We start from the raw sequence: 11,236 nt of genomic DNA on the forward strand, positions 1-11,236 counted from the left end.
ATAAGCCAAAAGGAGCAAATGCTTCCAGTCAAAGAAGGGGGGGAAGTGAGACCTGCCAACAGCCCCTCAAAAATAATGATTATATTTTATTCCCCCTCCCCCTCCCTTTTTTGGCTTTTGCTGACATTTCTTATGTAAATGCCTTTATGGTACACATGAGGGCATTTAAAAATATTTTCCATATTGTTATAGCTACCTACTGGGGGATAATATAAGTATATTCTTGTTTGCAGGCAAGAGAGAGATTATAAAACAAATTCTCAAGCTTCCTGTGACTCTTAAAAACAGATGCTGTAAAAAGCTTCTGAATGCTTCTTTTGAAAAAGATAAATGTTTAAATCATTATATGATCAATCAAAATATAGTCTGACCTGTGATCAGAGTTAATAGAACTTGTAATGTTTATTTTGTTTTAAAGCGTAACTAGCACCAGTGTAGTCTGTCCCAATGGCTTAGTGATGCTGTATATAAAATATATAAACAGGAAATGTGGAAACATTTTGTTTTCACTTGATTCAAACAAAGAAAGAGACCCAAATATGAAAATGAACTAAATAAAAATGAGCTTGACCTCTTCCTGAGATGAATATGTTTGTAAATTTAAAAATTGTTTCTCTAAAATAAATTATTAAAGATTTTCATATTGGGCGCCTGGGTGGCTCAGTTGGTTAAGCGTCCAACTTCGGCTCAGGTCATGAGCTCACGGTTCGTGGGCTCGAGCCCTGCATGGGTCTCTGTGCTGACAGCTCGGAGCCTGGAGCTGCTTCAGATTCTGTGTCTCCCTGTCTCTCTCTGCCCCTCCCACGCTCACACTCTGTCTCTCTCTCTCTCAAAAATAAATAAAACATTTAAAAAATAAAGATTTTCATATTTACTGTATCTTCTGCACAACAAATCTAGAACTAAATTTATTCTCTATGACATACAAACTTAACATAAAGCAGAGTCATTAATAAGAGGAATAAAATTCTGGAAAATATCTCAAAAAAATAAGTTTGATGGTTGCAAATTACAGCTTGTGTTGAGGGTGTTTTATTTGTCTCCTTAGAAATCCACCAAGTTTTCTTCATTCAGACCACTCCGCTGAGATGGGGAAAAGACTTTAAATACTGTGTTTTCAGGAGTAACTGCATCCACGGAGAAGGTTAGTTGTTTCCTATGTCTCCTGTTCACTGAGCATCAGGGGGAACCTGCCAGCCACACCCTCCTAACTGTCAGCAGTACAGGCGTTTTCAATATTTTTGACAGACACCAAACACCACACAAGAAGGCTGAGAAGGAAATCTCTAAAGAGGCTGGGGCATTCATGACTCTGACTTTTGAGGAGAGACAGGATTGTTTACAGATAAAGTGATCGATGTGTTAAAAACTGGCAGATGTTGGAAAAGGGGAGACACAAGATAAGAGCCATAAACGGGAAGATTTGGAATTGAGACAGGAAGAGGCCATGTGAGTTTTAGACACAGGAAGTTGCTATTCTGGGTCCCCTGAGCTCTGCTGAAAGCATTATCTGGCTCAGGGGTTTGAATCAAATGAAAAATCAGCCTGGGGAGGTTTGTTTTGAAAAACTGAATACATAGCTCCAATTCTGACTTGCAGTAATTAATTAGGTTACATATGCTTTTATTTTGTCCCAATATACAAGTAGTAACAATTTAAAAAATATTTATAGGAGCCATTTATTGAGCATTTATATTGTGCTTTACATAAAATTTTAAATTTATTCTCCCAGCAACCATTATTATCACATTTGCGTGAAGAAACTAAGGCTAAGAGAGGAGGAATAACTTCCCCAGCATCATACAGTAATACTAATTAAAAAATTGAGATCTGAACCCAGTTCTTTCTAACTCCAAAGAGTTAATTAAATGTGATGTTATGCCAAACCAAAGATTTCAGTTCAAATTTTATAAAAACAGTGTTGTCATACCTATTTTGGTTTTAAATTCAGTCTGATTCAAGTCTCTGGTAATTTATTTAGAATTGCTATATTCAGGTATATATATTGTACTCACATGCTCACAGCAGAAACACAAATGTTCGTTCACATTCCAATATCTGCCTACACCCTGTAATGGGACAAAATATCTACAAGTCCAATTTTTAAAAGTGAAAGAAATCTGGGGCACCTGCGTGGCTGAGTCGCTTGAGTGCCAACTTCAGCTGAGGTCATGACCTCAGAGTTTGTGGGGTTGAGCCCCCTGTCGGGCTCTGTGCTGACAGCTCAGAACCTGGAATTGCTTTGGACTCCATGTCCCCACCCTCTCTTTGCCCCTCCCCTACTCTCTCTCTCTCTCACTCTCTCAAGAATAAAATAAACATAACTTTTTTCAAAAGTAAAAGAAATCCCACAGAATGAAAAAAGTAATCATTTTCCAGTGAAAATTTAATACTATCCATTATTATATTGGTTATATTGACTATAATAAAAATTGAAAGTTGGTAATTAAAGATATCTTGGTTTTTCCTTAGGTTGCTTTTCCAGTTTTTAGGTGCCTCCATCATACTGACCACACGTTACCAGTCAACTCCTCTCTTAGCTTTATTTGTCATATTATTATTGTGGCACCATTTATTCAGAAACAATTAGAGAAAAAATGTAGGACAAATTTATATTTGAAATGGTTTGTGAAACATCTCCAAATCTTCATGTGTGTTTTAACAGATTAGTCACCTCTGCAAAAGGATGTCAGCAGCCACCAACACATCAACACTGTGAAAAATTCAGATTCATAGTCTACCTGCCTACAAGGTAACGTAGACTAAACTGCTGATTTTTTGCCTCATCCCACCAATACTATAATTGCCCACCTTGAATACAACGTGATTTTGATGCTGCTTCCAAAAGATCCAGGACCTTGGAGAAGGTTCACCCAAGGCTAAAGACTTTGCTCTCACTCATCACAGAATTGCCAATGCCATTCAAATTCTTGCAAGGAGTCGTGTCTCGTGAGTCTTTGGTCTCTCTAGATTTGTCACTAAACCCATAGAATCTTGTCATTTTTACTAAAAAGAATGCAGTTTATTAAAAATGAGAATTTATTACATGCTGATTGTCTCCTCACCATTCAATAGTGAAATGCACAAAATATTTCCAGTTTAGTCATCCTAGTACACCCCATCAAGTCTGACTGAATTTCAATATGGCAGGTCAGTTAAACCCCAACAGCCATTCATCAGCTACCTAATAATTATCTTTGAGTGTGGAGGCTACAACTTCTGAAAATTATTGCCAGAATTCTTGGTATTTTAGAAAAAAAGTATACACACACATACACACACAGAGAAGGGGGTTGGAGAGGAAAAGGATCTCTTCGTAGTCCAATAAAAAAGACCAGGTTACAGAATAATTACCTATAATTTAGTAATTTGGTTCTAGTTCCATTGTGGTCGGGTAAGCCCAGTACAGCCTAGCCCTCTCTCTGATTACAACCAAAATGTGGGCAAATTAAAAACTCACAAAGATTCTGAAAAATAAATACAAAGGGAAGATTGTGAGGGAAGTCACACCTGGAAGAGGTGACCTACATGGGGATGGATCTCCTCCCCGCCTGGCAGCAGCCTCCAGTCATTTGGCTGGTGGCCAAAAGTCTACAAGGAACAATTGAAAGAGGCCCTGAAGACCCAAGTGCGTAGGGAAATGGCAGAGGGAGATGGCCAGTGAAGGTGCTCTCCAACTCTGTCTATGAATTCACACAAGTCTCAACCCTAACTATGTATACGCAGGAAAGACCCAGACAAAGGAGACACAAGTTTTGAGAACAGAAGTGACATTCGGACCACCTACACAAGTCTCAGCTGAACCCCTGAGTCACTCATAGGTCAGACACAAAAGACCTGAAGTGACACTTCACGAAAGAAGATATATAAATGGCAAATACAAGTGTGAAAAGATGTTCAACATGATTAGTCATTGAAGAAATGCAAACTGAACTACAGTGGGATCCTACCTACACATACTTCAAAGAGGCTAAAAGTAAAAAGGCTGATGATATCAAGTATTGGTCAGAGTGTGGAGCAGCTGAAACTTTCATCCACTGCTCATGGGAACATAAAATGGTACAGCCATTGTAGAAAACAGTTTGGTAGTTTCTTTAAAAGTTAACATATTTCTGTGGCACCTGTGTGGCTCAGTCGGTTAAGCATCTGACCTCAGCTCAGGTCATGATCTCAGGGTTTGTGAGTTCAAACCCTGCACTGGGCTCTGTGCTGATCACATGGAGCCTGCTTGGAATTCTCTCTCTCCCTCTCTCTTTCTGCCCCTCCCCAGCTTGTGTGTGCACGTGCGCGCACACACACACACACACACACACACACACACTCTTTCTCTCTCTCTCAAAATAAATAAATAAACTTTAAAACTCTCTTAAAAAAATAAAAGTTAACATACTTCTACCATACAGTCTAGTCATTTCACTCCTGGCTATTCAGCATAAAGAAATGAAAACACATATCCACATGAAGTCTTGTACATGTTCTTAACAGGGTTTTTGTTTTTAGTTTTTTTTGTTATAGCTGCAAACTAGAAGCCATCCAAAGGTCCATAAGCAGAGGAATGGATAACCAAATTGTGGTACCACCAATAAAAAGGAAAAAATTACTGATAGATGCCACGCCTCCACACAGCCACACCTTCACACCTCCACACAGTCACCCAGTCACATCCCACGCTGCCATATGGTCACACCATCATGCTAAAACTCTGCTGTTGTAGTATGACAGCAGACACAGACAATCTGTAAAAGGGAGAGTGTAATTGTCCCAGTACATTTTTATTTACATGTCAGGTGACTACCAGATTTGGGCTGTGGGTCAGTTTGCCAACTCCTGATCTAGGTGATCATTACTAAAGCATCACTTTTTACCTTGTCATGCTTTTTGATATGCTCATCTGATCCATGCATATTTCTTTTTTTAAAAAAAATTTTAATGTTTTTATTTTATTTTTGAGAGAGACACAGAGTGAAGGCAGGGAAGGGGCAAAGAGAGAGAAGGAGACAGAATCTGAAGCAGGCTACAGGCTCTGAGCTGTCAGTGCAGAGCCTGACATGGGGTCTGAACTCACGGACTGAGAAATCATGACCTGAGCTGAAGTTGGATGCGCATCTGAGTGAGCCACCAGGTGCCCCTCATCCATGCCTGCTTCTTTGGTGTCTCCCTCAAGCCAACGTCCAGCTGGGCACATGATGTCTGTTTTACAAACACTGTTAAGTGCCTGGGAAGAAAAGATGACCAGGGTCACTGTTGAGCCCCTGTGAATCCAGACTGATAAAAATGCTGTATGATGGGAAATTATACTTTAAAACCGATAAACTCTTTTTCAAGTTTGTTAAAAGCTCAGGAATTAGAATTCTCAAGGAGTAATCCTGTGCTTTGGGTTTGGACCAATTAGAGTGAAGGAGAGAAAAGCAGACATTAAAATATAAAGTTTCTTTTTTGTTTTTTTTTTTTTTTTTTTTTTTTTTATTTTTTTTTCAACGTGTATTTATTTTTGGGACAGAGAGAGACATAGCATGAACGGGGGAGGGGCAGAGAGAGAGGGAGACACAGAATCGGAAACAGGCTCCAGGCTCTGAGCCATCAGCCTAGAGCCCGACGCGGGGCTCGAACTCACGGACCGCGAGATCGTGACCTGGCTGAAGTCGGACGTTACCGACTGCGCCACCCATGCGCCCCTAAAGTTTCTTTTTTGAAGGTTGTGAGCACTTGTATTCAGCTACACACCTTCAATTATTTGGAGTTTCTTCATTCTAGGATTTACCTTCATTTCTGCTCAAGCTTCCAATCATTTCACCTTATGTCACAGACATCAATTTCTTTTCTTTATTTTTTTAATGTTTATTTATTTCTGAGACAAAGACAGAGCATGAGTGGGGAGGGGCAGAGAGAGAGAGGGAGACACCGAATCCAAAGCAGGCTTCAGGGTCCGAGCTGTCCGCCCACCCAAACTCATGAACTACGAGATCATGACCTGAGCCGAAGTCAGACACTTGACCAACTGAGCCACCCAGGCGCCTCAGTCATCAATTACATTTCTAAAGACTGTAATGCTGTCACACATAGTTTATATGTGTGAAGAGTGTCTGTTTCTCTTTCCTTAGATAAATTCAGTGATTAAAAAACAAAAAAACTGAAAAAGCATTCAGAATAAAAATGGAAAAATAAAAGGTACAGTTAGTGCTGCTTGTGAAGTGAGAGAGCATTAATGTACAACATTTTGAGATGGGACCAGATAAAGTTGGTAAAATTGATATCTCTCTGAATCAAAAAAACATATGACTTAAAAGCATTGAGCTTAGTTGGGTATTTGAAATGTTTACTTAAATAAAAATAGTGATAATGCATTGGAAATTCTTGAATGAATACAAATCATTTTGTTTCCTTGTCATTTTGGTGCTGAGCTAGAACACCAGCTTAAAACCTTACATATTTCAAAATGCCTGAATTCCTGCTGTTCACCTAAATTTTTTTTGTCTTAGGCAATTTCTGCTTTGTAGTTAAAATAAAGCTATTGGAAATGTGAGAGGTAATATTGTTTGAGTCTTTTTTTTTTTTTGGTGATGAAAATGGAAAATATTTGGGAAAAAAGTAATAACCAGCATTGGTTAGGAGTTGAGTGAACACTCTAACATGTGGATGTAATTTTTTGGAGAATAGTTTGTTAGAGTAAAAGCCTGCAGGAAAATCATGTACTCTCTTCCTGGCTTTATTATTTCTAGGCATATGCCTTAAGGAGATTAAATTAAGGAGATCTAGTTTGAATAACAATATTATGCAACCCTAAAATGATGTTGTATAAGTGTGTGTGTTAACATGGACACATGATGGTGTCTATCCTGAGGGTTGGCCTATTTGATGTCACCCTACTCAGTTCACTTATATCATTAAACTATGGAAGTGGGAAGTTACAGTATATTGTCCAAACGCTCTTGCAACAAGGGTTCCATATATGACCTAAATTCTGCCGAGAAGGTTCAGCTGTGCCAAACTGGATCTGGAAGGGAGTGACGGAGAAGTGTATACTGAAAGTCAATGGTGACTTTCTCTTGGTGGGAGAAGTCTCATGTATACCATGTTTTTTTTTTTTTTCCACTCATCTGGATTTTCTAATTTTTCTTTCACAAATAGTAAAATAAATACACATCCATAGCACTAGAATGAGACCCATGAGCCTTAGGTTATGGTCTTAGCTCTGCAGTAATATGGTACTAAGCCTTAGGCAACTTTGTCCATCCCTACGGTTCTCCATGGCTTCCTCAGCAGGTTACAGAGCATGGCCTAGATCATCTCCATTCCAACTACAGGACACTTTGTGTCCACGAAACACGCTGTAATCCCTTGTGTTATATAATCTGCAGTTCCTGTGCATGTAGTTGGTGCCAGATTCCACTAGCGCAGCAGAGAGCAGAACCAGAGCATTGCACTATCAAGAAGACTATGCTGGGGAGTTGGTAAGGAAGTGTGAACTGGAGATATAAGCAGCTGTGTCCACAGGCTTTAGCCATATTAATCAGTCAGAAGTCTTCAGCACGACTGCTTTCTCTTCTGTTAAAAAAAATGGAGTCTAATTTTAAAACAGAGAAGTGAGATGGTCAGGCACTGCTCTAAAGAGGCAGATACCAGCTACTTAATGATAGACTGTCAGGTCACCAGGATATCTGTCCAACAGCTCTCCCACTCATTAAAGCACATGGTGTAAGCTCTCTCCAGAGGCACTAAATCCGCATGTGCTTGCATGGCATAAGTGTTTTATGTGGGGTGTGTGTGTGTGTGTGTGTGCGTACCCAAACTCTTGACTTGAGAAAGTGTTTCCAACACTAAGCTGTTGTCATAAAGCTGGACAGAGATTCAGTTAGTACCCTCAACACTAGAAGATGCCTTTCTCAAGAGGGTCTTTCTGATGCTTGACAATTTTCTCAAAATATCCACTCTCCTTTTTGGGAATGATGAAACAACAGAGTGTGGAGATGATTCATCTTCATTGTGAAAACTAGATTTTTACAAATAATAATACCCAGGTGTTATTGAATGGATCTTCCATACCTAAAAATGTATCAAGTGCTATACCTAGCAATTTTTCAATGTTCATAACAAAATTTGAAGCAAGTAGTATTATAACCTCTCTTTTCCAGATGAGAAGTACCTTGCCTGAGGTCAGCAAGTTACTAAATGGCAGAGCTAGATTCACTCCAGAACTGGAACAAGCCCTTCCTTGTCATGACCCTGCCCAGGAAGGGTGTAAAGGACATGTCACAGAGCCTCATGGGTTCCTTACAAAACTGTCTTTTCCCACAAAGACGCAGACAGCCTTTCTCCCAAGTGCTTCTGACATATCCTGCAAACAGCTCCCAGTAGAATGAATTTACCACTTCCTTCCTGGGAGAGATGGGAGCACTACCCCCCAGACCTCACTGGCCTGTTACCTCTCCATCTGCAGGTCACCAAGGATTTATCCCTTTGGTTCTATGTAACCTGAATCTGATAGACTTCTAAGCCGCCAACATGGTGAGTGATCTTGCTTTGCTTCTGACCACAAACCTTAGATGTTCTCTGGGCTGCACGGATCCTTCCGTACCCTGGTCAGCATGCTTGCCTCCTCCAAGACCTCAAAGTCACATCTTTGCTACTCTTCTCAGGATGCTGCCATGACCACTCCCATTATCATATGCAGGCAACACCTTTTATGATTTCACAAATGAAACACAAGCAATCAGACCAGAACCTTATCCTCCAACCCAGAAGCTGTCAAACCTGCCTATATCTTTGCCCATGTGTTTGGCTTTCTCTTGTCTCAGTGGATAAACTTAGTGCCCCATCTGAGGCCAAGAGTCCTACCCACTTACTCAAGGACTGGGCCACATTCCTTCCCAAGTCTTTTAATCACTGACTTTTTTTTTTCTTTTTTCCAGTTAATGGCGCTACCCAGGAGCTCAAGCCAAAAATACTTCCCCAAATAAGGAAACCTTATTTCTTGTCCTGTGGTCTCCATCAGATCCTGGGGCCTGAGGCCTCAAAACCTATCTACCCCTGACGACTTCTCAGCAGCTCCACCTCCCTCTGCAGTCATACTTGCTGTGCCTCTGTCTAGATCATGAAGAAGCTTCTTGACCGCCCTTCATGCCCCACCTTCCCTGCAGTCTCCGCCCCTACCCAGCTCCCAAGGCCACTTTTCTCAGACAGGGGTCAGATCCTGTCTCTTCCCTGTCTAGGCCTCTAGGGGGTTCCCATTACATTTAGAATAAAAGCCAAACTCTTCACCAAAGCCCACCCTCCACCATTCTTCCTCTTTCTGCTTTGCTCACCTTGTCCCTGAGATGTAGTGCTTGCTTCTACACCAGTGCCATGACATGTACTATGTTTTCTACCTCAAAGCTTTCCCACAAGATCTTCACATAGGTCACTCATTATTCAGTCCCCTCAGAAGTCTCAGTGTAACCTTTCCTGACCTCCCAAGCTCTTTCTCCTGACCCTACTGCACTACTTCACAGCACTTACTCCCACTCGAAATTCTGTTATTTACTCCTCTACTGTTTGTCTTCTTCACTAGAATAAGACCTCCATAAGTAGGGACCAAGTCTATTTTGTTCACCATTGTATCTTCAGTGTGCACATAGTAGGTACTCAATAAATGTTTGCGTAAATTTATTAATCTGACACCAAAGCCTTGGTCTTCAGCACTATCCTCCACTTTTGATGTGGGGAAACCTAGAAGAGAAACCACAAATGGATGTTTCCAAAGAGAAGTCCATGTACATTGGAGGATATCCACGTGCTAGACTTCTCTGTTCATTGGTAGCTATTTTTTCAGTCAAGAGACAAGGTCAAAGTAAAATATATATGTATTTACAACCTGCTTATCCTGAAAGTTACAAAGCTTAGAGTAATTTTCTTTCTCTTTGACATACAGACAGCTGATTTTGCAGCTGATGTAGGCTGATAATAACTTAAAAGTAAGTTATTATCCTGGCATTAGTTCTTTAATTTTGTTTAGTAAAAATATTTACATTTTCCAACATGTTTTGGATTATAAATTCAACAAAAGACATCAACAAATTAGAATTCATGTATATACTGGATTTTTCAGAATCTACCCTATGTTAGAACACAAAGTGCTCATGCCTAAAATATTGTACCAAGGGGTGATGCTCCTGAGACTTTGTTTACAAGGCCCAGCATCATTTCTGGGCCTAGTTGAAATAAATCTTGACTATGCATTCTTAATTTTTATGGGCTTTAAAGTATTTTTATGAGTTGTTTGAGGGAAAATGACAGAATTATAGTTATTGGGCAACATTGACAGACTGTGTCTTTATGTAAGTGAATTTTCCCAGATGCTAAAGCATATTTTTACTCATTATATACATGCAAGCCTTTTAAATCAGAGAATACTGACGACATTTTGGACTTTCCTTTATGACTCATGAATATTCAATGTTGCACTGATCTGACCTTCCTGGATCTGAGAGGCTTGATTGAAATTACCCAAGAGAGAGGTGTTGTCCATGCAAGCAACATAACTTCTCTCTGACTGCATCTTCAAGTGGCCTCTTCTCCCCATGTGTATCTGCATACTGGCCTCTTCTTGATTGAATCAAGGGCCTCCCCTAACCCAATATGGCCTCATCTCAACTTACATCCTAATTGTATCTGCAAAGAGCCTATTTTCAAATAAGGTCACATTCACAGATTCAATGTGGATATGAATTTTGGGAGGACATTATTCAATATAGTACACTAATAAATATAAGAAATAATGGCTGACATTATATCAGGTCTCACATATCCTGCTGTTGATTTAAAGAAATCAGGTGAAGTCAAACCTACCATAAATATCTGCTCCTCTACTCACCCATTTTCCTAAAAGCATGAGATTATACAGTAGGATATATATATATATATATATATATATATATATATATATATATATAGTAATAAGCCATTGAGTGCTGATAAGATGCCAAGTTAACTAACTTTTTAGTGTAATTGTAGGTGAGACTCTTTCCATCGACACAGTCACTGCAGCAAGGTTTAATGGAGGGGAAGAGCTTAGCTAGAATATTCACCAAGACAGGAAACATGGGGGGAGGCTGGGAGAACTTAGATCCTGGGGAAACAGAGACTAAAGGGGACATAGTAAAGTCCAAAGGAAAACACTATCAACTTTAGAGTTTTGCTCAAGGTGGACCCAGAGACAAGAGTGTATAAAATGACCCAGAGAGAAGAGGTTAGAGATCTA

The 11,236-nt window shown here is 39.8% G+C and overlaps 1 long non-coding RNA gene across 1 annotated transcript; it reads right to left on the bottom strand.

The window, feature by feature from the left end:
* Nucleotides 1–7,153: 7,153 nt before the first annotated feature.
* On the bottom strand, nucleotides 7,154–8,645 carry LOC121022964 (uncharacterized). The gene is made up of 2 exons (XR_005787195.1): nucleotides 8,539–8,645; nucleotides 7,154–7,545 (listed from the first exon to the last, which is right to left on the bottom strand). It is a non-coding gene; the product is annotated as an uncharacterized LOC121022964 (long non-coding RNA).
* Nucleotides 8,646–11,236: the final 2,591 nt, after the last annotated feature.

Source organism: Herpailurus yagouaroundi, unplaced genomic scaffold (assembly GCF_014898765.1).
Source record: "Herpailurus yagouaroundi ecotype Mexico unplaced genomic scaffold, PumYag 483, whole genome shotgun sequence".
Classification (NCBI taxonomy): domain Eukaryota; kingdom Metazoa; phylum Chordata; class Mammalia; order Carnivora; family Felidae; genus Herpailurus; species Herpailurus yagouaroundi.